Source organism: Gavialis gangeticus, unplaced genomic scaffold (genome assembly GCF_001723915.1).
Source record: "Gavialis gangeticus isolate Ggan-Ray unplaced genomic scaffold, GavGan_comp1, whole genome shotgun sequence".
Lineage (NCBI taxonomy): Eukaryota > Metazoa > Chordata > Crocodylia > Gavialidae > Gavialis > Gavialis gangeticus.
Genome location: NW_017728994.1, coordinates 47023313 through 47029724, shown reverse-complemented (window position 1 = coordinate 47029724; position 6412 = coordinate 47023313).

The following is a 6412-nucleotide window of genomic DNA, read 5'->3' as shown; positions in this document are numbered from 1 at the left end:
AACAAGCAGGAGGCTTTGGTAAGACTGATGCGTCGCCTGGGTCACGTTCGCTTCCTCTGTCGCCGCGTGCGAGCGGTCAATCCTAGCAGGGCGGCTGGCCTTCGGTGCTCGGGGCATTTAAAATCCTGGGGGGTTTGAAGAGCGGGGCCGGCAGCCTCTCGGGGCGGCAGGTTGGATGCCCCGTGGGGGCGGTGGTAATATTGTGGGTGGCAGTGGTTGCGTGGGAAAGGGTGGCGTGAGCATTGGCGCGCTTGTTGGGAGAGGAGACGTCCTTTTCTCCCCCTCCGAACACCGGGGCGGCAGGGAGCGTGGGGCGGCTCGCCCTTCCCCTCGTGCTGGACTCTGTGCAAAGGCTCACCCTGGGGATGACTAATTGCCACAATCAGCGTGCAAAGGTGAAAGCTGCCTGTCTCCTTCCAGCGGCTTTGGGATCCTCCCCTCTCTTGCTGGTTTTACCAGCCACATGGGACCTGGTTTCTCCTCTTTGTCCCCACCGATCACAACCACACGCTTCACATCCGGAGAGAAGCCGGGGGTAGGACGATGCCCAGAAAGCCTCTCTCAGACTCGGCCAGGCTTCGCCCTGTGCTGTATTTTCCCACTGTTTTCTCTTTTTAAATGCCCATGGCGAGAAAGGAAGTGGGACTCTTGATTCCCATCTAGGCCCTACACAAACACCGCTGAGCGTGTGCAGGGAGCTTCTCGGGGCACAAAGTGCTGGGCAGGGGTTTAAAAAAAAAATGAAAATCTTGGCCTTTGTCATATTTCACTGGAAAGTGGAGTGAAAAGGGGACAGCGCCTTCAATAGGACCCAAAAGTTAAGTGGTCAGTGGGAGCAGATAAACACAGTTCACTAAATGTCAAGCCAAAAAACAGAAAAATGCTTTTATTGACTGTTTCTGCTGGATTTGTTTAAAGAGGTGGTTTATCTTTGAATAAATAAAAAAGAAAACGGGCCTGCCTTGCGGTTAAAGCACTGGGCCGTGACGGGGGAGCTTGTGTCATTTCCAGGGCTCCTGCGTGCCTCACGTGTCGCTTTGCCTTTCCAGGCTTTGTTTTCCTACCTGTAAAATGGGGCTAATACTTCCCTACCTTGCAGGGATGAATCCATTCCTATCGACGAGGTGCTCGGGGGAGGGATTACGTGGGTGGTATCAGCAGACAAACACTGTAAAGAAATGTCTTTGAAACCCAAACCTCGCTGCCTGGAGGAAATGGGGAGAAAAAAACGAGTTCCCAGCAAACATGAAGCTGACTTCATTGCCTGTCATTGTTTGAGCCCAGTGAGATGTAACAAGGGCAGAGGTAGCGACAACAAACTAAAGGGCAGAAGGATCTGAAATGCTGGGGAATTTGCTAACCACTCGGTTAGGAAATTAGCTTCAAAACCGGGCTGCGAGGAGCCCCTTTAAAGCTGGAGCTCTGCTTCGCCCGATCTAATTGCTAAAATGATTCTTCTCTCGGGGAAACAAAGGACTGGAGCCACAAAGCCTTTTAAGGCTGAGCCGTGGATTGCGTACAGTGTGTTATGACAAACGCCGCCGCAGTGTTTGAAAGGGAAGACAAATGCCGGCTTGTCGGGCAACTTTGCCTTGGCCCTGGAGGTCTGGAGCTAAAGCCTGAGCAGACAGGGAGAGGAGGCCCCCCTCCAGCCTGGCTCTTCTGCGCTGACTTGAAACAGCCAAAACCTCAGGTTTGAAACTCCTGGTGTTTATTCGCCCCTTTCCACGTGCTGGCCCGGGGTGCAGAGCGTGGCCCACGTGAGGAGGGGGTGGACGTGGGTGGGTCGCCTCTGCATGCCGACCTCGGGGTAGTTGTGCCCTTCTCCTTTAGTTGCTAAGTTGATGGGCTCATCCTCTTGGCAGGGAGGACGCAAGCTAAATAGTCCTCCGGTGCCTTCCCGCAGCTCCTCACGCGTGCCCCAAAGGACCGGGCCACGTGGGCTTAGACGTGGGAGGGACGCGTGGCTTCACGGTGGCACCCGTGAGACCCGGTTGCTTGAGCGTGGCTCCGTAGGGGTGGCGGGTTGTGCCAGGACCCACCACCCCGCCGAGCCCACCGTGCACACGGTGACACCAGAAGGGAAGAACAACCTGCAAGTTTGGAGGGAGGAAAAGCTCGGTTTTCTGCTGCTGCGATAGCCCCACGTTTCCCCGAGTTGCTCCCGATGCCTGTTTGGACCAGCAGGCCCCTGCCAGCAGCCGTCAGAAAGGCTGACAGGGATGATGAAGAAGGGAACTGGAAACAAAACCGAAAGCATCGTCATGCCCCTCTATACATCCATGGTTCGCACGGAGCCGGACACGTGCTTGGAGGAAAGGGGCATTGGACCACATTGCCCAGCTCAGGGGCAGTCCTTTGCCCTCAGTCCGGCTCTGGGGTTTCGGAGGCTGCAGGGGCAGACCCCACGCGGACAGGAGGAGATTCGTGGCAATTGCACACGATCCTGGCTGATCACAGGCCCGCGACCCTCAATTGTGGGGCTCGGCGCCCTGCAGCGGGAAGGTGGCTTGCGGTGGGACAGGAGCCAGGTCAGCTTGGCCTGTCTTCCCCTGCCCTGGGGGAAGGGATGAGCTCTCCACCCCGTACGGAGAGAGGGATCCGCTCTGCACCTCCCTGCCTCTTTCAGCCAGGAGCTGCTTTTGGGGTCTGCGGTGGATCCCATGCACCCACAGCCCTTCCAGCCCTGCTTCTCTAGGATTTCTCTGCTCCAGCTTTCGGCTGCCTGCGGGCAATTTGGGGAGCTGGAGGGCACAGGAGCCCGGGGTGGGGGGCTATAAGTCGCCTCGGAGCCCAGACTGCCCTGGGTTTAGCAAAGTCTCATTCCCTCGCGCTCCGGGACTGGGAAATCTCCCTCGAGTTGCCCAGGGCAGGTAGCAGAGCGGGTTTGCAGGTTGGGATCTCCGAGCCCGGCTGAATGCATCCTGCTTTCCCCGTCCGTGTTGGCTGGAGGACGTCGTGCCTGCCAGTGCAGGGGCAGCATTAGCCTGAAAAAAATTAAAAAGGCTCACGTCTCCCTGCTTCATCACGAGACGTGCCAAGAGTTAGCTCAGCTTTTGGCCCGAGAGCCGTTTCAAAGCCTTGCTCGGTCCCCTCCGTTCTGCTGCTGGCGAATGCTGAAGACTGCAGGTTCTCCATGGAGTCCAGGGCTGATTCGTCTCGGCTGCTTTGAACCGTTCGCTTTCCCTTCTCAAGGTTTTTTTTCTTGCTGTCATGAAAGCACAGGAGACTCTCTTGTTTCTCAAGCTCCTGCTGAGTGTTTTGTGGATAACGTGACTCCAGGAGCAGCAGCTTTGAGGGAGACGGGACGCTGGGAGACCGGCAGGTGAAGAGGGTGGGCTAGAGGAGGAGATTGTGCCCCTTTACCCCTTACGACTGACCTTTCTGAGAGCAAAAAGATCCTCTCTGGGCTCCATGCTGACGATTACCGTATTTACTCATGTACCACGTGCGCCAAAAATAAGGGTGCACGTCTTCAAGGAGGAAACTGCTTCTGACCAGGTTGGTGAAAAGGAAGAAAATCTTTTTTTCATTCTGCCTTTTCAAAACCTGGTGCGTGCCTCCTTGGGAGGTGTGGATGCAAATGCACGTCGAGGAGTAATGCTGGAGGAGACTGCCATCAGTTGTCTAGTCCAGCCCCCAACTGATGGGTGGGATCGTGTGCGATTTACCTGTTGCTTTTTAGGAGGGACGCTGCTCGCTGAGATCTCTGTTTATGCAAGGGCAAATATTTTTAAAAGTTGCCAAACACTCAACTCCCCTTTTATTTCTGTGGGAGCGAGGCCTTTTGCTGTGGCGCCCTTCTGCACGGGCTTCTTTAATTTACCTCTCGTCGCAGATGGCCCAGCCTCTCCGGTCGGCTCTCCCAGGCTTCACGCGGAGAGGGGGAAGGGGCTGATGTTGTGGGAGATGGTCCGGGTGTTTTGTTTCCATGCCTTCTCCTGCCACGCTCCACTTTGATCCCGCAGGGCCCTCCTTTCCGGAGGGGGGCTCCCGCTTGGCATTTCAAACCGGCTGCCAGCGACACGCGGAGAGAAGCATCCAGTCCTCGTCCCCCTCTCCTTGAAACACCAGAGCTGCCACCTCCCTCCAGTCGCCGGCTGATTTAATCGGAGGCTTGGACCACCTCCAAGGGCTCTGAGGAGGGACGTTCTGCCTCGGGAAAGCAGTGTCCTGCCCAGACCCTGTCTCGGGGAAATGTTCGAGACTTCAAAAAGTCCGTCTTCCCCCGCCCCAAATCCAGGACACGGGCAAAATCTCCAGCTTTCCTGAATCGAACGTCTCTGGAAAAAGAAACCAAACCCATTTTGGTTTGGGTCAAGTGAAATGGTCTCAACTGGACCACGTCACGGCCTGGATTGGAGCAAGTGGCATCCTTGTGCCCGTCTTCACCAGCCTTTCAGCGGCCGGATGTTAGCAGCGCCCTCGTCCCCCCTGTTTACCTGAGCCGGCTCTTTCTGCCCCGCTAACCCCCCAGACCCCACTTTGCTTTGTGGAAGAAACTCTGCTGCCCTGTGGCTTTAGTCTCGTCTGGGCATATCTCTGATGTGAGAGATGCCCCAGTTCTTCTTTCAGCTTGGGCGTGCGTTTCAAAGGCCCTTCAGACCCGAACTCCCAGCATTCATGGGCCTGCCAGCTACTCACCGTGGCAGCAGCAGTGGGCCATATCCGAGATGCAAAGCATTGTGCATTAAAGTCCTGAGAGAGAGTTTTTCTGTGTTAGTCTCAAGTCAAACAAAGCAGGACAGCACCAGAGGGTGCAGACAGACGTGACAATCAAACCCTTCCAAAATGCTCCTGGTTAGGCACCGGTTCCCAGCGGCATGTGTAGGGCTGTGGCTCCGACATGAGGGGGTGGTTGGCCTGCGGCTGGGGGTGTTTTCACTTTCCTGCTTTCCCCCCTCTCTTAAACTCGTGTTCAGCAAACTTCAGGAGATTGCAAATGGCTGGGATCCGCAGTGTGCTGGGTGGGGGGGTGCTTGGACCCATGCTTTTTTGGTTCCTGGGGGTTTGCGGTCGAGGAGACAGTGAGGACACAGCTGCTTATTAGACTTTGACTAACCAAGCGGCGCGAGGAGGGTTATGGATAAAAAGTGCCAACATAAGGTCAAAAAAAAGTGGGCAGTAGAGTTCTGGTTGCATACCAGAGCAGCCAGGTTGCGGCTGGGTGAGGCAATGCAGTGTGGGATGTCTGGAGGACTGTCTCCAGTGTTTGTTGTAACCAGCTCAAATGGGGACTTGATTTTCCAAGGGTGCTTCTGAACCACTCCAGGTGGATTTAAATTGGTTTTAGCAGGCGTGTATGTCTGTCTGCATCCGTCTAGAGTGCATTTCAGCTGTTCTAGGTGTTGTGTGTGTGTCCCTGCCCTTGGAGACCAACTCGTTCAGAGGGGCATAAGCTTTCATGGGCAGCAACCTACTCCGTGAACTGCTGACCTCGTTAAATATGTTCCAGATGCTCGAGTGTTGTAGATGGTCCGTGACCGGGCATCCTGGTGCCTGCGTGTGATGGGATCGTGCAAGTAAGGACAGTAGTTTGCTCTTTCCCGTCTTCCCCAGCCTCATTCAATGCACAGGACAGGGAGGTGCGTGGGGAAGGAGACTGAGATCTGAGCCCTCTGCATTGCTGTTTGCAAGATTTGGGAGAGGTGAGCCCTGTCCTGGGGAACAGGAGTCTACCCTGCCTCTACCCGTGAGCTCCTGTGCAATGCCAGGCGAACCACTTCCACCCAGCTGGTTGCAGACGGCTGCCAGGTGTGCATTTGTTACCTGCTGAGGTTGGATATCAGCAGACACTTAGCAGAAGTCCAGAGCTGTCCCTGGTGCAGGTGGATTGCACTGGAGCTGTGCTCTCAGGACTTCAGCGAATCAAGCCCTGGGGGGTGAGCTCCTGCTAACTTTGGCTTACTCTTATTCTCAAAGGATTGTTAAGAACACGAGAGATTTATGAAGTCCGAAGGGGTGATGGGGAAAGCACGGTGAGGAAGCCCAGAGGAAATGATTCATCGCAGCCCGGTGACTGCAAGCTCCCGGGGCTGCACCTTGGATGAGCCGGGTGAAAGGAAATGGTGAATTGCTCCTCAGTCCCAGACTGGGGCAGGGCTCATGGGTAGGGGCAGTCGGGGTGGAGGGGGAACAGGGCTGTGAATCCAGACTGGATCATAAGAAGGTCCCTTCCAGCCTTACTTCTCTATGGTTGTGGTAGCAGTAGTAGGTTGTCATCCTTATCGCACGTCTGCTGCTAGAAGCGGGGCGGGAGGGACACTCTGCTGAGGGTGGGGGTCGCATTTATTTGCTGATGGCAGAAGAACAGTGAAACTCAGGACTCGGGGGAGGCTGTGTCTAGCAGCTATCGATGTCCCTGTGACCCTAGCCCTGGGCAGGCCTCGGGCAGACCCAGCTGGAAAAAAAT